This window comes from Lithobates pipiens, unplaced genomic scaffold (genome assembly GCF_037356315.1).
Source record: "Lithobates pipiens isolate NorthernLeopardFrog02 unplaced genomic scaffold, aLitPip1_a1.2 Scaffold_24, whole genome shotgun sequence".
Taxonomy (NCBI): domain Eukaryota; kingdom Metazoa; phylum Chordata; class Amphibia; order Anura; family Ranidae; genus Lithobates; species Lithobates pipiens.
Window position 1 is genome coordinate 3,513,199 of NW_027507786.1, and position 24,202 is coordinate 3,537,400.

The 24,202-nt window shown below is 41.7% G+C and overlaps 1 long non-coding RNA gene across 1 annotated transcript; it reads right to left on the reverse strand.

Moving 5' to 3' along the window:
* Positions 1–2,849: 2,849 nt before the first annotated feature.
* Positions 2,850–22,683, reverse strand: LOC143929542 (uncharacterized). The gene is made up of 3 exons (XR_013262544.1): positions 22,281–22,683; positions 13,471–13,504; positions 2,850–3,754 (listed from the first exon to the last, which is right to left on the reverse strand). It is a non-coding gene; the product is annotated as an uncharacterized LOC143929542 (long non-coding RNA).
* Between the last annotated feature and the right edge of the window lie 1,519 nt (positions 22,684–24,202).

A 24,202-nucleotide genomic window follows, 5' to 3' on the forward strand; every position in this document is an offset into this window, starting at 1 on the left:
TGTTTGTCCATGTATATTTAAATTGATAGTTGTATCAGTTAGATCCAGTGCTAAAAAAAATTCCCACCTTGTGAGATGATGATTGCAATGCCACATGACTGGTTGCAAAGGTACATTTAAAAGTGGGCTTTTACCTATTAAAAAAAAAATGAAGTGTAGGCTATCCACATCATGCAGAACCGTAATTGAATCACAATTTTGAGAAGATGACTTCCATCTATGTTGCCAGCCTTATTCAAAGCCTTTGTTATGATGGCCATACACTTACTGGCAACTCCCAACGCTTTCAACCAACTTGCAAAAACAAGCTGAAAAAACAAGGTAAGTTGCTACTTACAGTTTTGATGTGTTTGGCATTTTTTTCTATTAGAAAGCTTTTGCCCTTTGTGTATACCCAGCTATGACTGCCGGTTCCTATAAAGGACAAGCATTAACATGCATTGAAGGGTCAATGAAAGATATGGTTGGTTTATGAGCAGGTTATCAGTGAAGAGGCAAACTAACATGCATTTCCTGATTAAAACCCACACTTGATTTTAGGAGATCTGCAATAGCTGCTGTTTGAGAAAGGACTAGAACCAATGTACCAGCCCATGGTGCTAAAACAATTGATGAACTGTCTATGGTGCTGAAAGGACCAACTAAACCCTCCTGGGTGCTAAAAACAAATTAAAAGCTGTTCATGGTTCTGAAAGAGCTAGAACTAACAGTACCATCCTGGGTGCAAAAACAAATTAATAGTTGTGTATGGTGTAATACTAGAATCAATGGCACCAACCTGGGTACTAAAAATAATTAGGAGCTGTCTATGGTGCTGAAAAGACTAGAACCAATGGAACCACCCTGGGTGCTAAAACAAATTAGAAGCTGTCTATTGTGCTGAAAGGGGTAGGACCAATGCAACCATCCTGTGTGCTAAAACAGATTAGGAGTTGCCTGTGGTGTTGAAAAAACTTAGACTAGACTCCTCCCCCCTAACACCCTCCCCCTTTTCTCTTCTTTTTCCTTATTCTCTTTCATTTCCATCTTTCCCTTCTGACCCTCTCCACCTCAGTATTGCCTTTTTGCCCAAGTAAAAATAGTACCTCTTTTTGGTCCCATAGACAACTGCACTGATGTTTCTAGTTCTAGGGTCCTCAGTTGAAAGGGTATTTTTCAGAAACAAAGCTTATCACACTTCCAGGCAGGGCTCTGATAATTGATCATCTAACAATTCAATGTTGCTTGGGCTGATTGTGTTTCACTCCTACATCATTGCTTAATGTTCAATAACTGGCGGAGAGAAAATCCTTTTGAACTTGTTCACAGTTTCGCATATTATTTTTGGCTACTTTCTACTACTACTGTCTACTTTTCTTATCTTCCCTATTAGATTGTTAGCTCTACGGAGCAGGGCCCTCTGATTCCTACTGTATTAAAGTATATCATATTTGTACTGTCTACCCTCAAGTTGTAAAGTGCTGAGTAAACTGTTGGCGCTATATAAATCCTGTAAAATAATAATAAAAAGGTTGTCTATGGTGCTGAAAATACTAGAACCAATGGAACAATCCTGAGTGTTAAAACAAATTAGGAGCTGTCAGTGGTGCTGAAAGGGATAGGATCAACAACACCATCCTGGTACCAAAAGGAAATTAAGGGCTTTCTTTGGTTCTAAAAATAATGGACCGACGAAATCATCTTTGGGGATGTCTATGGTACTAAAAGGGCTAGGACCAATGGAACCATCCTAAGTTAAGAACTGTATATGGTGCTGAAAAGACTAGGACCAATGGAACCATTATTGGTGCTAAAAAAAAAATTAGGAGCTGTCTATGGTGCTGAAAAGACTAGGGCAGATGGAACCATCCTGGGTGGTAAAAAAAATTAGGAGCTGTCTATGGTGCTGAAAAGACTGGGTGCTAAAACAGATTAGGAGCTGTCTATAGTGCTGAAAAGACTAGGGCAGATGGAACCATCCTGGGTGGTAAAACAAATTAAGAGCTGTCTATAGTGCTGAAAAAGACTGAGACCAATGGAACCATCCTGGTTCCAAAAGGAAATTAAGGGCTTTCTTTGGTTCTAAAAAGACTGGACCGACTAAATCATTTTGGCTACTAAAACAAATTTGGGGATGTCTATGGTATTAAAAGGGCTATGACCAATGGAACCATCCTGGGTTAAGAACTGTATATGGTGCTGAAAAGACTAGGACCAATGGAACCATTCTTAGGGCTAAAAAAAAATTAGGAGCTGTCTATGGTGCTGAAAAGACTAGGACTAATGGAACCATCCTGGGTGCTAAAACAAATTAGGAGCTGTCTATAGTGCTGAAAAGACTAGGAGCGATGTAACCATCCTCGGTGTTAAAACAAATTAAGGGCTGTCTATAGTGCTGAAAAAGACTAAGACCAATGGAACCATCCTGGTTCCAAAAGGAAATTAAGGGCTTTCTTTGGTTCTAAAAAGACTGGACCGACTGAATCATTTTGGGTACTAAAACTAATTTGGGGATATCTATGGTATTAAAAGGGCTAGGACCAATGGAACCATCCTGGGTTAAGAACTGTATATGGTGCTGAAAAGACTAGGACCAATGGAACCATCCTCGGTGCTAAAAAAAAAAAAATTAGGAGCTGTCTATGGTTCTGAAAAGACTAGGACTGATGGAACCATCCTTGGTGCTAAAAAAAAAAAATTAGGAGCTGTCTATGGTGCTGAAAAGACTAGGACCACTGGAACCACCCTGGGTGGTAAAACAAATTAGGAGCTGTTTATAGTGCTCAAAAGCCTAGGACTGATGGAATCACCCTGGGGGCTAAAACAAATTAAGAGCTGTCTATAGTGCTGAAAAGACTAGGACCGATGGAACCATCCTGGTGCTAAAACAAATTGGGAGCTATATATTGTGCTGAAAAGATTAAGACCATTGGAACCACGCTGGACACTAAAATAAAATAGGACTGTCTATGGTGCTGAAAAGACTAGGACCGCCAGAACCAGCCTGGACACTAAAACAAATTAGGAGCTGTCTATAGTGCTGCATTTCTGCTTGATGTCACAATGTACATTTACAAAAATGCAAAACTGCCGTCAATGTAAAGAACATAATACTAACATACAACAAAGTAATGCCTTCTGGGTGTGCCTTTGTTTTTAAGAGCGACTACAGAAATTTATTGTGTTGAGATTGAAAGCTCCCCTTGAATTCCTTGTTTTAAAATAGAAAACTCCAGCCCCTCCAATCTCCAGCTATCTTCTAATTCGGTTTGAAATTTGGGTTGGTCTACTTTTATGCTTCAGACTAAACAGGTGAAAAACATGGTCATGAACATACCCAGGACACCTTGTATCACAAGCTGACATTTTGGTGTCATACTTGTTATGGGTCATTTGTTTTTCAGCCAAGCAAACCATCCATATATAAAATGCATACCAAGGTATATTACTATTTTTATTGCTTATCTTTTATTTTCAGAATGAAGTGTTTTTCCTGCAATTGTCCTCTCACAATCAATGGTCCCCTTCTAGAGAACTGGATTTATTGGATTAATAATATAATGTTCACCATCACTGAAGCAAATACTTAAATGTCCATGGAAGAAGTGATGTCCAGGTACTGTACATGTTTTTCAGATTAATAAACTGATGACAAAGATTAAAGTACATTTCTATATTAATTACATGATTTCAATATATATTATGCAAGAAGCCCCCGAATATGTTAAAAGCATTCTGAAAGGATCCTTTTATTCAGGTTGCCACAGTCCCCAAGCTTTAGGAAAAAAAAAAAAAAAAACATTTTAATTCTTTAACTTGTAACAGCTTATACTTTAACTCTGGTTTGTAACATAATATAATCCTATGTATATTATATTACTTTAATAAAAATTAACCACTCGCCTACCAGGCCAATTCTGGCATTTCTCTCCTACATGTAAAAATCATATTTTTATTTTTTTTTTGCTAGAAAATTACACAGAACCCACAAACATTATATATGTTTTTTTTTTTTAGCAGAGACCCTAGAGAATAAAATGGCGGTAATTGCAATTTTTTATCTCGCAGCAATTTTTCAAACACTTTTTTTTAAAATAACTCTTTAATGCCGAGTAAATAAATACCTAACATGTCATGCTTCAAAATTACACACGCTCGTGGAATAGCAGAAAACGTCGGTACTTAAAAATCCCCATAGGCGTCGTTTTACATTTTTTTTACAGGTTACATGTTTTGAGTTACAGAGGTCTTGGGCTAGAATTATTGATCTCGCTCTAAAGTTCGGGGCGATACCTCACATGTGTGGTTTGAGCGCCGTTTACATATGTGTGCGTGACTTACGTATGCGTTCGCTTCTGCGAGCGAGCACACGGGGACAGTGATGCTTAAAAATTAAAAAAATTTTAGTGTTATTTTACTTTTATTTTTCTAGTTTGATGCTTTCTTTTTACATTTTTTTAATCGCTTTTATACCTAGGAATATAAACCTCCCTTGTAATAGAAATAGTGCATGACAGGTCCTCTTTACAGTGAGATCTGGGGTCAATAAGTGCCCCCATCTCACCTCTAGGCTGGGAAGTCTGAAATAAAAAAAATAAAAAACAAAAACGATCCTGGCCTCCCAGCCAAGGCAGCAGCATTTTTTTCAAATGTCATAAAATCACGCCCTGCCCTCTGAACAATCATAGAGACTCCGACGACCATCTGGCCCGCCAGAAATCTCTATGGTTAGCATCCGGCGCCGATCGGTTCCTTCTCTGGTTCACCGATGGCAGGGGCAAGCTGGGAGAAGCAACGGAGGAGGGGGGGGGGGGGGGGACATCCTCTCCTGCTGCCTGTAGGAATGATCATGCGTCTAAACAGCTGCTACGATTGTTCTTATGGTGTTGGAAATCCCCAGCTTGAAAAAGAAGATATCTGAATGATGCCTGTAGCTGCAGGCATCATTCAGATATCACCGCTCAAACTCGATGACATCATATGACTTGGACGGGTGGGAAGGGGTTAACTCTGATAGTGTTCCATCAACTTCCAACAAACAGAACAATATAGTAGTTTTCACCAAATAACAGCTTATGGCTATGTTATTGCATATAGCATAAACCTTCCTTAGCTTTGTGATTATTTTACATTTTTATTGCTTTCCTTTTAAATGACATCATGATTTTGAGTTATATTTTATTTTCATTTATTTTAAATTATGTTTATGTATGTTTATATATATATATATATATTGGTTTGCAAATAAGAACCAAATGGAAGGTCCCTATAACAGAGCAGAACAGAAGCTGTCTGCTTTCAGACTGTCTTTCTCTAATAAAAACTCTAGAACAGCGGTCAATGCTGTCCTCTGCTTGCCCTTATCTGGCCAGACATTGTTTTCTCCCACTGGGCAGAGTCCGGCCCCCCTAAAGTCTGAAGGACAATAAACAGGCTCTTTCTTTAAGTTTGGAGACTGCTGCTCTGGAGGAAGATGTACAGATTTAGTAGGGAGGGGCATGAGTGAGGAGAAAATGGGGGCTTTAACTACTGAACTCTATCAACAGGATTTTTGTTTTCAGAAAAACAGTTAGCATTAGACTAATAAACATTAAAAAAGGAGCTTATATATTTTTTTTTGGCTGGCTGAAAATGCATATACTGTACAGTATATACAGGGCCGTCTTTAAGGCAGGGCAAAAGGGGCAGCTGCCCTGGGCCCTGTCATTGTTGGGGGGCCCAAAGCAGCTGCCTCATACTTGCCAACTATCCCAGTTTACATTCCCTTGTCCTCTGAAGTTTTAGTCCTGTGCTGTGTCCCGATATCTCAGTGTAAAGTGCTGGTACTAATGCTGCCCAGCTCTGCCCTATTGTTGTGTACAGATGACTCACCTGCAGACCCTGTGTTTACATGTAAATAACCAGCATTCATATGTAAATAGCAGTGACATGCATATGTAAATAGCTAAGGCCAACGGAATTGATATGTAAATAAGGGCAGTATTCATATGTATATCATTCCCCCCTGCAGTGAGGAGATGATGTGCTGTAACCTATAGCAACCAGTGAGGAGTATTACTGTACAGAAATCTCTAGCAGCCAATCAAAAAGCAGCAATCATGTGCTGTAACCTCTAGCTACTAATCAGTGAGCCTTTAGGAGTGCTGTAACCTCTAGCCACCAGTCAGTGAGCGGTAATGATATGCTGTAACCTCTGGCAACCAATCGCAATCGCTGCCTGATCTGATACAGTAAACTGATTTTAAGTCTAGCTGCTATTTATTTTATATCTCAGAGAAGGTGGAGAGTGAAATTCCATGGGGGGAGGGGGGCCCTAAGAAAATTTTTGCCCAGGGCCCAATTAATATTAAAGACGGCCCTGAGTATATAATACTGTATAAAAACTAATTCATAGTTACCTGACTCAGAAAATATTTTTATTAGTGTTAGTGCTGCATTTTTGTCCTGATAAAATAAAATCTAAAAACATGCATTCCCCCTTTTTTTTTAATTCATGACAATCATTTAAAATTACAAAGGGAGCGTTTACAACAGTCATTTGATACCTGTCTATTTTACAAGTATGAGCTAGACATGTGTGGTTGTTTATATACAAAATGTTCATTTTAGATACTTTTTGCATTCATAACAATGAATGTAATAGTAATGTGTTATTTTTAATACAAAGGGCAAGGGTAGGTAAGTACAGTAAAACCTTGGTTTGAGAGCATTTTGTAAGACAAGCAAAATTTTTAGATATATTTTGACTTGATCTACAAGCGATGTCTTGATATACAAGTAGCGTCATGCCACAACTGAGTATAAAAGAGAAGAGAGGCGCCTCTAAGTGTAGCAATATGGTTACATTTAATGAAGGTACAACATTTAGCAACATATTGCTACACTTAGAGGCGCCTCTCGTCTCTTTTATACTCTGGAGCTCCTGCTGGATTTTGCTTCTAATCAATCCCCCTGTAGAGGCTTCCATTTATGGATGGACATTTTATGGTTAGACAACCTACCACATTGCTAGAATCTTTTTATATAGACTATAAACTGAAGGACCTAGGAATAAATGGTTGTGGAACGAATAATTTCAGTTTCCATTATTTCTTATGGGGAAATTTGCTTTGATATACAAGTGCTTTGGATTACAAGCATGTTTCCGGAACAAATTTTGCTTGTAATCCAAGGTTTTACTGTAAAGTGTCGCATTTTTAAGCTTATTCCATAAAATAAAATAAATATCTATTTAGAACCCCCCCCCCTTTTTTTTTCCTTCTCACCTTTAATGTACTAAGATGTGTAGTAATCATGTCGAATGGTACTTTGGAAAGAAGTTATAAATTGAAATTGTATGATCTATATAAGTATATATTGTTAGTCCATAATGGTCTATAATGAACATATGCTTTGTGATTTGTAATCTAAGAGATTATGTGATTGGTATTGTGGAAAACCTGTTAAAAAAGCAACAAAAAGTATAATATTATATTTAGAACCCTTTTACAGCAACAGCTCCATAAATATGGAACATGAGGGTCCAAATTTCTTCTTTGACCCTTTTCATTTTCATTATCAGTAGTGGTTTATGATAAAGGTGATTTGGGTAGTAATAAGATGCCCGGGTATTTTTGTGGGTCCATCCCTTTGCCTTTAAAGTGGTTGTAAAGCCACTTTGACCTACAGGTAAGCCTAGATTAAGGCTTACCTGTAGGTCCAGGAAATATCTCCTAAACCTACACGCAGGGCTGGACTGGGACAGAAGTTTGGCCCTGGACTTCATCCAGACTAGCCCACTTACATTTTGAGTGTGCCATCACCAGCCCCCTTACATCAGACTGTCCCATCACCAGCCCCCTTACATCAGAGTGGCCCACTGAGCCATCGGCCCACCGGGAAACTCCCGGTAGTCCCGATGGCCAGTACATGCCTGCCTACACGGTTTAGGAGATATTTACTAAAAGACAGTGACAGCTGTCTACGGAGCAAATTCACCGTAGACAGCGGCGCGCAGGCGCACTATCCCCGTTAGCGGCATGCCGCTGCGAACGGCGATATGCCGTTAGCGGCGGCTCCCGTTTGCATGCGCGGGAGTGACGTCATCGCTGCTCCGGCGCCGTGAGTGGTCAGAGCAGCAATACCAGGAAGAAGATGGACGATCCGAACTACAGGGGACAGCGGTGACATCGCTGGCTCCTATGTCAGGTAAGTGACACATAATGGGCTACTATGCGATGCATAGTAGTCCATTATGCTTTACCTTTGCAGGGAGACAAAGAGGAAGTAAACCCATCAGGGTTTACTTCCTCTTTAAAGTAGATCTCTAGCCAAAAGCAATATGAGAAGATTGCAAACCCAACTTTTGCTGAAATATTCGACTACAATCTGGAGATGTCCCCAGTAGTACTTTTTCTGCTGCTAGATGTCCTCAGTCTGTTGGGCAGCATCATTTTAATCACTTCCCATGAGCCCTGGTCATCCTGTTCCTGCCCCACCCTGTGACAAGGAGAAGCAGCACAGCGATGAGCTTATTTGTCTGTCCCAGTGCGGCAGTACAAAAAACATAATGTGTCTCCGGTGCTCTTCCTTCGCCAGAACGTTATTAATAAACAGCATTGAACACCATTCCAATCATAAGGAATCTCCAGCAGTCAATCTTCCAAATATGCAGCACTCAGCCAGGGGGAGTCAGTGATGGCTGCTGATCCGGAACTCGGAAGTGGCGGTGTGGCGTCAGCATGTAAGGTCCCTCTCAACGCGTTTCATGCGCATGCACGTCTTCAGGGGATACACTTACTGCCTACTGATTGGAATGGTGTTCAATGCTGTTTACTATTAACATTCTGGTGAGTGCATATTGGTGAAGGAAGAGCACGGGAGACACAATGTTTTTTTACTGCTGCACTGGGAAGGGTCGCTATTATGCCGCGTACACGCGATTCCACATTCCGACAACAAAATCCATGTTTTTTTTTCCTGACTGCTGTTAGCTCAAACTTTTCTTGCATACACACGGCCACACAAATGTTGTCGGAAATTCCGAACGTCAAGAACGCAGTGACGCACAAGGCGTATGACGAGCCGAGAAAAATGAAGTTCAATAGCCAGTGCGTCTCTTCTGCTTGATTCCGAGCATGCGTGGAACTTTGTGCATCGGAATTGTGTACACACGATCAGAATTTCCGACAATGTATCGGAAAATGTCCGATGGAGCCTACACATGGTCGGAATTTCTGACAACGAGCTCCCATCGAACATTTTTTGTCGGAAATTCTGACCGTGTGTACGGAGCAATAGAGGATTTTTCTTCAACTGCTACACTTTCTGATGTATATGGGATTTTTTTCTATGGATAATATATGATCACATTTATGGTCTTTATTCATTTATATTAATTCATGTTTTCTTCATGCTCATTAAGATAAGCTTTATGATTGATAAGGTTTTTATGCGCTGCACTTGTTTGATTTTTATTATGTCATACTTACCAGCCCTATGTAATGGTTTTGCACAAAGCAGCCCCAATTCTCCTCTTCTCAGGTCCCCTTCTGGCACCCCTGGTCCCTCCCTCCTGCTGAGTGCCCCCAGAGCAAGCTTGCTCTAGGAGCACCCAAACAAGCTCGCTCTCGTGCCTCTGCATGTCCGTTCACATACAGAGTCACGGCTCGGCCCCGCCCCCTCTCTCTCCTCATTCTCTCACTGGATATGATTGACAGCAGAGGGAACCAATGGCTTCCACTGCTGTCTCAGTCAATGAGAAAGGAAACCCTCAGCAGAACCAAAGTTCTTGTGCACATCACTGGATCGCGATGGGGCTCAGTTAAGTATTGGGGGGGGGGGGAGAAGCTGCTGCACAGAGAAGGTTTTTCACTTTCATGCATAGAATGCATGAAGGTAAAAAACCTTGAGCCTTTAAAACCATTTTCACTTCCTGTCCCACAGACTCAACAGGAAGTAAGAAGAAATCTTTTCAAAATAAATGTCCCTTCTTGTTGTCACCACAAGAGGTGTCCCAGATGGAAGATTTACCCTCTGTTCCTGTTCTGGGAATAACCCCTAATTTCGGATTTTCCCATCGCTTTCATTGCTGGTGACAATGGTCACCCAGACAGACGGGAAGGGTAAATCACCCCAGCAGGGTCACGGACAGTGAAAAACACTTCAAAATGGAAAAATACAACAGGCATGACCAACCAGCTTAACTGATTTAAGTAGCTGTGAAAGAACTAGAGGCAAAACATCTTTTCATTTTGGATAGAGTAAGGGAGGGTTTGTTTTGGCCATCTGTGTCCAATTGGGGAGAATTCCCTTCACTTCCTGAACATGTACTGTGACATACTGAAGCAGAGCATGATCCCCTCCCTTCGGAGACTGGGCCGCAGGGCAGTATTCCAACATGATAACAACCCCAAACACTCCAAGATGACCACTGCCCTGGTAAAGAAGCTGAGGGTAAAGGTGATGGACTGGCCAAGCATGTCTCCAGACCTAAACCCTATTGAGCATCTGTGGGACATCCTCAAATGGAAGGTGGAGGAGCGCAAGGTCTCTAATATCCACCAGCTCCGTGATGTCGTCATGGAGGAGGGGAAGAGGACTCCAGTGACAACCTGTGAAGCTCTGGTGACCTCCATGTCCAAGAGGGTTAAGGCAGTGCTGGAAAATCATGGCGGCCACACAAAATATTGACACTTTCGGCCCAATTTGGACATTTTCACTTAGGGGTGTACTGACTTTTGTTGCCAGCGGTTTAGACATTAATGGCTGTGTGTTGAGTTATTTTGAGGGGACAACAAATTTACACTGTTGTACACTCACTACTTTACTTTACAAAGTGTAAATTCTTCAGTGTTGTCACTGAAGATAGAAGAAAATATTTACAAAAATGGGAGGGGTGTACTCACTTTTGTGAGATACTATATATATATATATATATATATATATATATATATATATATATATATAGAGATATATATATATATAACAGGTATATATATATATATATATATATATATATTTATATAGGTGTGTATTGTAATATATATTATTCATATTTAGACATTCAGTACACCTAAGGAGGGTTGCTGTAACTATCACATTCCTAGAGCCCCCTTGGGCCTCACTCACATGGGCCTGAATGGTGATCTGCACTTGCCAGCGGTTAGGGGGTGATCAGGAGGGATATAGTTACATGGTTAGTAAGGTTGAATAAAGACACCAGTCCATCCAGAGTGAGTGTCTACAATTGTCCCTATCCCTGTACATTGATCACTCACATCAGTCCCTACCCTCAAGGAGCCCACAATTCAAAGTCCCCATTCATATACTAGGGCCAATTTCGGACAGAGGCCAATTAGCCTACCTGCATGTCTTTGGAGTGTGGGAGGAGACTGGGGTACCTGGAGGAAACCCACACAGGCACAGGGAGAACATGCAAACTCCAGGCAGGTAGTGTCAGATCAGGGTTGGGATTTGAACCAGCGACCCTTTGTACTGCTAGGTGACCACTACACCACTTTGCCGCCTCCTGCTTGCCTGTTTGATGAGGGATTCCACCTGAAGACCCTCTTCACCACATCCACATCCACTGGACATGCTTGCGTCGTGGTTGTGGTCGGCCCTTTTTCACCTGTATGGGGTGTGATGACAAGGCGGTATCACCCGCTGAACACAAAACGCCCCGTTATTTTTGGCGCTCTGCAAACATTTAAGTTAAGTCCATTGCAGACACATCAAAACAAAATATGTGCAGGTCCTGCATAGAAGAACCCTTGCTCTCTCTGTGTAGAAGCAATGGTCTCTCTGTGAGGGACCTCTGCAGAGAGAACACTGCTTCCACCCAGAAAACAAAGGTCCTTCTCTGCTGCATTGTGGGTGGGAGGTGAAAGGCTTTTCTACTTCAAACATGGCTGCTTTCTAAAGAAAACGAATGGTAAGACTTTGCACACCTTTTTATTTTGGTGCAAATAAAACCTGTTTTCATGACATACCTTATTTTAGACCCAATAAAGTCATCAATGGGCCTCTGTGTTTCACTATGCCAGGGATATGCAATTGGGGGACCTCCAGCTGTTGCAGAACTACAAGTCCCATGAGGCATAGCAAGAGTCTGACAGCCACCAGCATGACACACAGAGACAGAGGCATGATGGGACTTGTAGTTTTGCAACAGCCGGAGGCCCGCTAATTGCAGATCCCTGCACTATGCAATGCTGCCAGATCACAGCTGGTGGGAGGGGCCATCAGGGCGCTGGTCATAGTTTTCTGAAAACAACACAGCCCCCTTCCCCAGTACTCCTCTCAAGAGCCCTCAGCCCTGATGTAAGCAGTAGGCCGGCTCTTGGGAGGAGTTATGCAAATATGAAAACGCGTTGATGAGCGGAAGTCAGTCTTCCGGAGTGGATGTCCCCAGGCAGGCTGCTTTTCAATGCCCTAGGTAACACCCACCAGGAGCTCTCAGTAGCACATGTGGGTGTTATCTAGGCCATGTGAATGCAGTCTGCTTAGGAACTGAAAGAACTGATTGAGTAAAAGGGGCGGGCCAGGGGCAGTAAGGTTGGGAACAGGGGCGTAACTATAGGGGGTGCAGCAGTCGCGACCGCAACTGGGCCCTGTGATGCAGGGGGCCCATGCAGCCCCCTCTACATATGGCCGGCAGCAGCATAGGCAGCTAGCACACACTATTACATATCCCTTCCATATCCCCCTGGAGACAGGGACCCCTTCTCACGTGGGGACAGGGACCCCCACCTCCCCTGGCGACAGGGACCCCTTCTCACCTGGGGGCAGTAACTTCATCTGTCCTGGAGAAAAGGACCTCATCTCTTCTGGGGACGGGGACCCAATCCTGCCTAGGGACAGTCCCCCAATGGGGCACCTAAAAATGTAAAATGTGGTGGAACTACAGGGCTCACAAAGGTCATACCTGTGACCACGCCCTGGAGTTCCACCATTGGACTCGGAGGGAAGGGCCCTGGCTGGTGTTCAGGGGGGCCCTTCATGGTTTCTTGCATTGGGGCCCTGAAGGTTCTAGTTACGCCACTGGTTGGGAAGGAAAGGGCTAGATGAAGCCGGACGTCCTTCAGTCGGGATATGAGGTGGGCTCTATGTGCAGCTTTTAATGCACATTGTGAGAAGCTCACAGTGTGCAGTGAAATCAGAGTAAGTCATTTCAGTCCAGGAGAAGAGCCTGTACAACTGTGCAAGATTATATTGAAGGCTGGAGGTCAGCCTTACATACTGATATTGTGAGTAATTATAGGTGAAGAGGACATGTTAAGGTATAAGATCCCTATCGATAGTAATTACAATGAAGATACAGCAGTAAATAAACATCTGGCTGAGCTGATGTCAGTACCTCTCCATCTCACCATAGGTTAACTTGCCGTAATGTGTAAAAGAGCGCCACCTACTGACCCTTTTGCTTAACAGCACTGAGGGAAATCCTGGCAGACTAATTGAAACAAATACGATTCAACCCCAAAGGCCTCCAGAGTGATTCCATCTTACCTGGATGGGACTCTCAACAGACTAAGCTAGACACCTACAGAGAAAGAGAAGAGAAAGCAGAATGTTGATTGTCAGCTCCGCTTGCCAAGTGCTTCCTGGATATATATATATATATATATATATATATATATATATATATATATATATACTAAATTGTCAAAAGTATTGGGACACTAATGCCTTTACTTTATTACCTAAGCTTACTTTATTAAGCTTTAATGGCATCCCAGTCTTAGTCCGTAGGGTTCCATATTGAGTTGGCCCACCCTTTGCAGTTTTAACAGCTTCAACTCTTCTGGGAAGGCTGTCCAGAAGGTTTAGGAGTGTGTCTATGGGAATGTTTGACCATTCTTCCAGAAGCGCAATAGTGTGAACCCTACAGACTAAGACCGGGATGCCATTAAAGTTCATGTGCGTGTAAAGGCAGGTGTCCCAATACTTTTGATTATATATATATAATATTTATGTCACATATAATATAGTAGATCAGCAATGATGGTACTCCCACACTAGCCCTGTCTATGTTGCCCATTGCGGCTGATCCGTTTTGAACACAAATTCAATCAGACAAATCTATATTAAATCTATCCCCTCCCAAATCTATATTACATATTTAGGTCTGGTGTGGATTTTAAAGGGGAAACCCAACACAATTTTTTTTTTTTAAATGTGTGGTCCTGCCTCCTGCAATCCATATCAGATCTTTAGGTCTGGAAGGGATTTTGAGGGGAATCCCCACGCCAAAATGATTTTTAAAAAATGTTGCACAAAATCCATACCAGACCCTTATCCGAGCATGCAGCCTGGCAGGCCAGGAAAAAGGGGGGGGGGGCGAGTGAGCACCCTCGCCCCCCCCCCGAACCATACCAGGCCACATGCCCTCAACATGGAGGGGTACTTTTGGGCAGGACCCCCCCAACCCCAAAGCACCTTGTTCCCATGTTTATGAGGACAAGGGCCTCTTCCCCACAACCTTGGCCGGTGGTTGTGGGGGTTTGAGAGTAGGGGGCCTATTGGAATCTGGAAGCCCCTAAGGAGAATCAGGATATTGTTATGTTATCCTGACTCTCCTTAGGGGCTTCCAGATTCCATCTTATTCCCCAAACAAGTGTGCAGCCAGTTAAGTGAGACTTCTAACCTGCATGCTTGTTTCAGACCAAGTTGAGGAGCACGGCTGGAGATGACAGCCCCCTGCTTAGTATAAAATAAGTAATGGCAGCTGCCCCCCCCCCAACCCCAAAGCAGCTTTTCCCCATGTTTATGAGGACAAGGGCCTCTTCCCCACAACCTTGGCCAGTGGTTGTGGGGAAGAGGCCCTTGTCCTCATAAACATGGGGAAAAGCTGCTTTGGGGGGGGGGGGCAGCTGCCATTACTTATTTTATACTAAGCAGGGGGCTGTCATCTCCAGCCGTGCTCCTCAACTTGGTCAGAAACAAGCATGCAGGTTAGAAGTCTCACTTAACTGGCTGCACACTTGTTTGGGGAATAAGATGACAACCCTGTAAAATGCATAGCCAAAAATAAGGTGCCAAGTGTCACTTCTGTGTTTTCGATTCTGACATTTTTTTCTTAATTGATTACTCCGTCTGACACTGTGTGCTGGGTGAAGATTTCTATGCCCTTTTTTCCAGAGCGAAGATCCATCCCACTCCTCTCCTTGTCCTCGTTCCGTGACCTGTGGTGTCAGAGATTCATTGTTCTGGGATCCCAAGAGTCACTTTTACATTTCGGTGTCATTGTGCCATTGTTCCAAGACCCATATCATCCATTTCAATGAGAAGTATGGCTTTTTTTGCTTCAAAGTATCATACTTACCTAGGTGGAGGCTGCATCTGTCCCCCGCCGGCTCTAACACTGAGAAAGGAGCGATCAAACACCACCGATCACTCAGCTCTCAGGGTTCCCCGAGCAGAAAGCCGGTGACTAACTGCTGGACTGTCACTGGCTCTCTGCTATTATTTTACGACCCAAGTAACATTTTGAGATTGCTCTTGAACTCTACAAGTCATTTCAAAGGGAGAAGTAGAGAGGGGAGTTTTAAGGTGCCTATTAATTAAATTGAAAACAAATTTAAATTTATCAATTTTATTTAATAAACAACAATTTAAAGTATTATATAAAAACCAAAATGAATAAATTCATACGGTCGCTGTACAAAAGTTTTTCGACTCTACGTGTTTCGCCATAATCATGGCCTTTTCAGGACATTTTGCAAGACTTTATGTTTTGCAAAATGTATTAAAGTGCATATTAATTAGATTGAAAACAAATTTAAATGTATACGTTTTATTTGATAAACATCAATTTAAAATATTATATAAAAACCGAGATGAATAAATTCACACAGTCGTTGTACAAAAGTTTTTCAACTCTACATGTTTCGCCATAATCATCTTCAGAAGCTTTTGCAGGACTTTATGTACAGAATCACTATAAATAAACAAAAAATTATTTTAAGTAAACAAGAAATATAGATACATCAAAGGTTCATAATATACATAGAGACCATATATGGTCTAAAAGTCTTTAATTTCAGAACACTGTAATGTAATATATGGAAATGAAAGACTTTTAGACCATATATGGTCTCTGTGTATATTATGAACCTTTGCTGTATAAATATTTATTGTTTACTTAAAATTATTTTTTTGTTTATTTATAGTGATACTGTACATAAAGTCTTGCAAACGCTCCTGAAGAAGCCATGATTATGGCAAAGCATGTAGCGTTGAAAAACTTTTGTACAACGACAGTATAAATTAATTTGTGTTGGTTAATATTGTAACATTTTTAATTGATGTTTATTAAATAAAATGTGTACATTTCAATTTGTTTTCAATCTAATTAATATGCACTTTAATTAATTTCGCAAAACAAAGTCTTACAAAGCTCCTGAAGAAGCCATGATTGTGAAATGATGGCGAAACATGTAGAGTCAACCAAATTTTGTACAAAGACCCTATGAATTTATTCATGTTGGTTTTTATATAATATTTTTAGTTGATGTCTATTAAATACAATTTATACATGTCAATTTGTTTTAAATCGAATTAATATGCACCTTAATTATTTTTGTAAAACATAAAGTCTTGCAAAATCTCCTGAAGAAGCCATGATTATGGCAAAACCTGTAGCGTTGAAAAACTTTTGTACAATGACCGTATGAATTTATTTCTGTTGGTTTTTATATAATATTTTTAATTAATGTTTATTAAATAAAATGTATACATTTAAATTTGTTTTCAATCGAATTAATATGCACTTTAATTAATTTTGCAAAACAAAGTCTTACAAAGCTCCTGAGGAAGCCATGATTATGGCGAAACATGTAGAGTCAACCAAATTTTGTACAATGACCCTATGAATTTATTCATGTTGGTTTTTATATAATATTTTTAATTGATGTCTATTAAATACAATTTATACATGTCAATTTGTTTTAAATCTAATTAATATGCACCTTAATTATTTTTGCAAAACATAAAGTCTTGCAAAAGCTCCTGAAGAAGCCATGATTATGGCAAAACATGTAGCGTTGAAAAGCTTTTGTACAATGACCGTATGAATTTATTTCTGTTGGTTTTTATATAATATTTTTAATTGATGTTTATTAAATAAAATGTATACATTTAAATTTGTTTTCAATGGAATTAATATGCACTTTAATTAATTTCGCAAAACAAAGTCTTACAAAGCTCCTGAAGAAGGCATGATTATGGCGAAACATGTAGAGTCAACCAAATTTTGTACAATGACCCTATGAATTTATTCATGTTGGTTTCTATATAATATTTTTAATTGATGTCTATTAAATACAATTTATACATGTCAATTTGTTTTAAATCTAATTAATATGCACCTTAATTATTTTTGCAAAACATAAAGTCTTGCAAAAGCTCCTGAAGAAGCCATGATTAAGGCGAAACATGTAGCGTTGAAAAACTTTTGTACAATGACCGTATGAATTTATTTCTGTTGGTTTTTATATAATATTTTTAATTGATGTTTATTAAATAAAATGTATACATTTCAATTTGTTTTCAATGGAATTAATATGCACTTTAATTAATTTCGCAAAACAAAGTCTTTGCAAAGCTCCTGAAGAAGCCATGATTATGGCGAAACATGTAGAGTCAACCAAATTTTGTACAATGACCCTATGAATTTATTCATGTTGGTTTTTATATAATATTTTTAATTGATGTCTATTAAATACAATTTATACATGTCAATTTGTTTTAAATCTAATTAATATGCACCTTAATTATTTTTGTAAAACATAAAGTCTTGCAAAAGCTCCTGAAAGAAGCCATGGTTATGGCAAAACATGTAGCGTTGAAAAACTTTTGTACAATGACCGTATGAATTTATTTCTGTTGGTTTTTATATAATATTTTTAATTGATGTTTATTAAATAAAATGTATACATTTAAATTTGTTTTCAATGGAATTAATATGCACTTTAATTAATTTCGCAAAACAAAGTCTTACAAAGCTCCTGAAGAAGGCATGATTATGGCGAAACATGTAGAGTCAACCAAATTTTGTACAATGACCCTATGAATTTATTCATGTTGGTTTTTATATAATATTTTTAATTGATGTCTATTAAATACAATTTATACATGTCAATTTGTTTTAAATCTAATTAATATGCACCTTAATTATTTTTGCAAAATATAGTCTTGCAAAAGCTCCTGAAAAGGCCATGATTATGGTGAAACAAGTAGAGTGAAAAAAACTTTTGTTCAATGATCTTATGAATTTATTCGTGTTGGTTTTTATATAATATTTTTAATTGGTGTCTATTAAACAAAATTGATACATTTCAAATTGCTTTCAATCTAATTAATATGCACCTAAAAACTCCCATCTCTACTTCTCCCTTTGAAACGTTTCTACTAGGGGGAGGTGGTACATTTGAATAAGACCTCTCATTATTGGTTACATTTATTTTTTCTATAAGCCATTGTTCATTCTTGGACCCCATGTGTCACTGTGACATTGTACCAGGATCGTTATCATTGTGTTATCATTCTGGGACCCCCAAATGCCTCTTGGGGTCACCAAATATTATCACAATGACATTTGGGGTCCTAGAACAAAATCATAAAGACTTTTGGTGTCATGAACCTTAACACGATGACACTTAGGGTCCAAGAACAATGTCAAAATACCACTTGGTATTTTGACTTTGTTCTTGGACTCTAAGGGGGAGATTTACTAAAACCCGGTGCACACAGAATCTGGTGCAGCTCTGCATAGTAGCCAATCAGCTTCCAGGTTTTACTGCCAAAGCTTAATTGAACGAGCTGAGGCGAGAAGCTGATTGGTTACCATGCACAGCTGCACCAGATTCTGTGTACTCCAGTTTTAGGAAATCTCCCCCTAAGCCCCCCCCCTCCAAATCGCATGACAAGTAGCACTCTATTGTCAGCAATGGAACCGTTTAAATTGGTGCGACGCCGACTTGGCGGTGCCGCACTGACTTGAAAAGGAAGCTCCTGCACTACTTTTAATGATTCCAGGTGCGACTAGATATCTGTGCATAAAATCGCACAGATGTCAGCTAAATCGCACCTGAATCGGCACTGACATGCAGCTTTGAAATTGTGCGATTTCATGTGAAGTCGCAGGATTTCAGAGTCGGATTTGGTGTGAACAGAGGCTTAGTGCTTATTGTTCCAGGACCCCAAATTTCATTATGACATTGTTCTGGGGCTCTAAGGTCAGAGTATCATTATTCCTAAACCCTAAATTTAATTGCGTCATTGTCCTGGGACCCCATACGTTACTGTGATATTGTTCTGGGGCCCCTATTGCTATTGCCACATCATCTTGGAACCCCAAGTGTCATGGTGTCATTGCTCTGGAACCTCCCGTCATTGTGACAATGTCCTGGGGGGCCCCACATGTCTTTCTTCTGGGAGCCCAAGAGCAATTGTAACATTTTTCTGGAGACCCAGGTATCATTGTTTCATTCTTCTAGGACCTCAAGTGCAATTGTAACATAGTTCTGGGGCACCTAGTTTCACTGCTCTGGGGCCCCGGGCATCATTGTAACATTGCTCTAGGGCCCCATGTGTCATTGTTTCCTTCTTCTAGGACCCCAATAGCAATTGTAGCATTCTTCTGGCGCACCTAGTGTCACTGTGACACTGCTCTGGGGCCCCGGGCATCATTGTAACATTGTCCTGGAGCCCCAGGTGTCTTTGTTACGATCTTCTAGGACCACAAGTATAACTGTGACATTGTTTCTGGTCTTTAAGTGTCATTGTGTAACCCTAGAGGGACATTGTGCTATTCTTCTGGGACCCCGAGTGGGGCCCCTATTGTTATTGCCACATCATCTTGGAACCCCAAGTGTCATTGCTCTGGAACCTCCAGTCATTGTGACAATGTCCTGGGGGGCCACATGTGTCTTTCTTCTGGGACCAACGTGCAATTGTAATATTCTTCTGGAACCCCAGGTATCATTGTTTCATTCTTCTAGGACCCCAAGAGTAATTGTAACATTGTTCTAGGCACCTTGTGTCACTGTGACATTGCTTTGCGGACCGGCAGGCATCATTGTAACATTGTTCTGGGGCCCCAGGTATCATTGTTTCATTCTTCTGGAACCCTAAGTGCAATTGTAACATGTTCTGGGGCACCTAGGTGTCATTTCTACTCGGGCCCCAGGTGTCATTATTTCATTCTTCCAGGACTACAAGTAATAATTGTAACATCGTTCTGGGGCACCTAGTGTCATTGTGACATTGCTCTGGGGCCTGGGCATCATTGTAACATTGTTCTGGGGACCCAGGTTTCATTGTATCATTCTTCTAGGACCCCAAGTGCAATTTTAAGTTATGACAATTTTAAGTTCTGGGGCACCTAGGTGTCATTTTGACACTGTTCTGGGGCCCCAGGTGTCATTGTTTCATTCTTCTAGGATCACAAGTAATAATTGTAACATAGTTCTGGGGCACCTAGTGTCACTGTGACACTGCTCTGGGGCCCCGGGCATCATTGTAACATTGTTCTGGGGCCCCAGGTGTCATTGTTATGATCTTCTATGACCACAAGTATAACTGTGACATTGTTTCAGGTCTTTAAGTGTCATTGTGTAACCCTAGAGGGACATTGTGCCATTCTTCTGGGATCCCGAGTGTCATTGCCCTGGGACCCTGAGTGTCATTGTCCTGGGGCCCCGAGTGTCATTGCCCTGGGACCCAGAGTGTCACTGCTCTGGAACCCTGAGTTTCATTGTCCTGGGGCCCCGAGTGTTATTGCCCTGGGACCCAGAGTGTCATTGTCCTGGGGCCCCGAGTGTCATTGCCCTGGGACCCAGAGTGTCATTGCCCTGGGACCCAGAGTGTCATTGTCCTGGGACCCCTGAGTGTCACTACCCTGGGACCCCAAGTGTCATTGTCCTGGGACCCCGAGTGTCATTGTCTTGGGACCCCGAGTGTCATTGTCTTGGGACCCTGAGTGTCATTGCCCTGAGACCCCGAGTGTCATTGCCCTGGGACCCCGAGTGTCATTGCCCTGGGACCCCGAGTGTCATTGTCCTGGGACCCCAAGTGTCATTGTCCTGGGACCCAGAGTGCCATTGTCCTGAGACCCCGAGTGTCATTGTCCTGGGACCCCGAGTGTCATTGTGCTGGGACCCCGAGTGTCATTGCGCCAATTTATGGAGACCTCTATTGACCATGTAACATTGTTCTTTTAGCCCAAGTATCATTCAATGTCAGAATGTGTAATAATGACTCTGACATCCCATAGTATCCCTGTGTATTATCCTGGGATCCCCCCGGTGTGATACAAAACGTAGGGAATCCCAGGTGTCATCATGCAAATATCAAATAGATCCCATCAATGTAAAATCATCCCCAGCCCCCCCAAATTTTGTCACCCATTTGTCCTGGTGAGTGATGTCTTCTGGAACCCCACCTGCCAGCTTTACCCATCCAAACCTCGATGCCCATCGCTTGCTGCAGGACACTTCTTCTACATCCACCACCCAGCGTTTTCCAGGGCCAATCATTTGTGAGCGCCCCTCATTACCTGACCACCCCTGTCCCTCATTCCTCAGACTGATCAATGATTAAACACACAAACTTTAACAAAATATGTCTGCAGGGTAACAAAGTGATGCCACAAGTCTCCCCTAGCAGTCCTAGTATTCAGGCTCAGGGCGCCCTCTGCTGCACACAGGCTGCCATTACACCTTGCCAGATTTTGCAGCTTTTTTTTTTTTCCCTCCCTGTCTAGCTCGTGTCCCTTAAAGGGGAAGTACACAGAACACCTGTTGATAAATCACACCATGACTTGGTTTGGAGACAGAGAGAATAATAATAATAAATAATAAAAAATCTGAACATGTCTCAGTGAGCTCCTTCTTCCTGGGGATCAGTGGGAGGAAAGGTTCAGTGATGACATGTATGGATTATTCCCAGCTGTGGGGGTTCCCTGCAAAGCTTAACCCCTTGTTGTTTAGGGGACCCCCCTTTTTTTGGTGCAAGTTTCAATGTGTGCAATGAATGGGATGGCTTATCACACAAGGCATGCAATGCAAGAGGGGGGTAAGTAAGGGGGGGTCCCTTTAATGGGGGGTAAGTAAAGGAAGGGGGTAAGGTTGGTAATGCATTAGCCAAGTGCCAGCTCTGGCATGAAGGTATGGAAGGGGCAGCCTGGCACTGAACCCCTATGCATGCTATAGGAAGGATATGGGGGTGGGGGTTGGGGGGGGGGGGACACTTGATGCAATAAGCGGTAAGTTTGCAGCAGGACAGCAGAGGGAAGACAGAGGAGTGCTGATCCCTACCTTGTACCTTGCTGCACTTTGTCGCTCCGTCCTTGTCGCTTCTCGTAGCGCTGAGATTGGTGCTGCTGGCAGGGTGGGCTGCTGGAGAGGGGCTTTAAGAGAGAGAGGGGGGCGGGGCCAGGGTGACATCTGATAGGGGGGCTGAGGGCCACTCAGGAGTGCCGCCAGTGCAGGTTGGGGAAGAGGAAGGTAATAATGGGGGCTGCCAGCGCCTGTTGTCTGCTAGGCTGGGGGGGGTGGGGAGGAGGGGGGGGGGGCTGTGCGCACTGAGATGGGGGTACACACACACAGCTCAGGGGGATCAGAGAACAGAGGACACATACTCCGGGCACCTCGTGAGCTCCCAAGTCACAAAAAGTCACTGACAGCGCCCCCTATCGGGTCTATTCCTGCGGAGCTATAAATAGACCTGGAGCACTTCATGTCACCCACGTAATGTGAGTTGTACCCAATCTACAGACTGAGAGAGGAATAGATAGAAACAAGATATCTATCTATAGATACATCATTCTATATTCATACATAGAGGACTATTATATAGAGCTATAAATATATATATACTGTATATACATTTTATATAGAAAACTCTGTCTCCATACATATATACATATAAAAAACATGTATCTCTATATATAACTATATACATAACACACACTCTCCCTCATTCACTCTATATATATGTGTGTGTATATACTATATATATATATATATATATATATATATATATATATATATATATATATAAACAATAGATTTTTTATTCTTGATATATAACTATATACATAGCACCACCTATCCCCCCCTCTCTATCCCTCCACTCTCCCCCTCTCTTTCCCCCTGTCCATCTCTCCCCTCTCCCCCAACTCTCTCCTCTCCCTCCTACCCCCTCTCTATAATACAGTTATTTATTTATCTCTCTTTATATATAACTAAAAACATAACACTACCCCCCCCTCTCTCTCTCTCTTCCCCCCTCTCCCTTTCTCTTTCCCCCTCTCTCCCCCTCTCTATCTCTTCCCCAACTCTCTCTCCCTTCTCTCTCTTTCTCCCCTCTCTCTTTTCCCCTCCCTCTCTCTTGCCCCCCCTCTCTTTCTCCCCTCCTCTCTCTCTTTCTCCCCCCTAACTCTTTCTCTCCCTTTTTCTCTCTCTTTCAACCCCCCCCCCCCTATAACTGATTGATCTCTCTTTATATATAACTAAAAAAAAAAAAACACTATCCCCCCTCTCTCTTTCTTCCCCCCCTCTCTATCTCTCCCCTCTCCCCCAACACTCTCTTCCCCCCTTTCTCCCTCCCCCCTCTATCTCTCCCCTCTCTCTTTTTCTCCCCCTCTCTTTCCCCCTCTCTCTATCTCTCCCCTCTCTCTCTTTCTCCCTCTCTCTTCCTCTCCCCTCTCTATCTCTCCCCCAACTCTTTCTCTCCTCTCCCTCTTTCTCTCTCTTTCCTTCTCCCTCTCTTTCTCTATACCCCCCCCCCCCCAATAACTGATTTATCTCTCTTTATATATAACTAAAAACATAACACTACCCCCCCCCCCATCTCCCCCCTCTATTCCCCCCCCCCCCTCGCTCCCTATAAACTATTTATCTCCTCTTTATATATAACTATATATATATATATATATATATATATATATAACTCTCTCGCTCTCCCACTCTCTATTAAAAATATTTATCTGTGTCTATCTCCCTCTCTATATATCTATATACATAAAACTATCTATCTATTATAATATATGATATCATATTATATTACTTTATATTATATTTCTTATCTTTTTGATTTTTCTCTAAGAAGTTCCAGCTGCTGGGGAACTACAACTCCCAGCCCATTCTTTCTCTCAGGGTATCAGGATGGACACCCCTGTCAGCAGATGTGGGTACTGCAGCGCCCGTACTGGTATGATGCCTCTTCCATAAAAAAT